Genomic DNA, 202 nt, shown 5'->3' with positions numbered 1-202 from the left:
TGATCCAACTTTCCAGCCCCTATTAATATATTTTTAAGATTCAGCTAGCAATTTTTTGTGTGCTACCACCGCCCCGCCAGCTAATAGTTTTGAGAGCAGTGGTGACGGGCGGTGGTGGTGCACGCCTTTAATCCCAGCACTCAGGAGGCAGAGGCAGGCGGATCTCTGTGAGTTCAAGGCCAGCCTGGTCTACAAGAGCTAG

This window comes from Microtus ochrogaster, linkage group LG5 (assembly GCF_000317375.1).
Source record: "Microtus ochrogaster isolate Prairie Vole_2 linkage group LG5, MicOch1.0, whole genome shotgun sequence".
Taxonomy (NCBI): Eukaryota; Metazoa; Chordata; class Mammalia; order Rodentia; family Cricetidae; genus Microtus; species Microtus ochrogaster.
The sequence above is the reverse complement of the archived record's forward strand: the minus strand, read 5'-3'. Positions refer to the sequence as shown.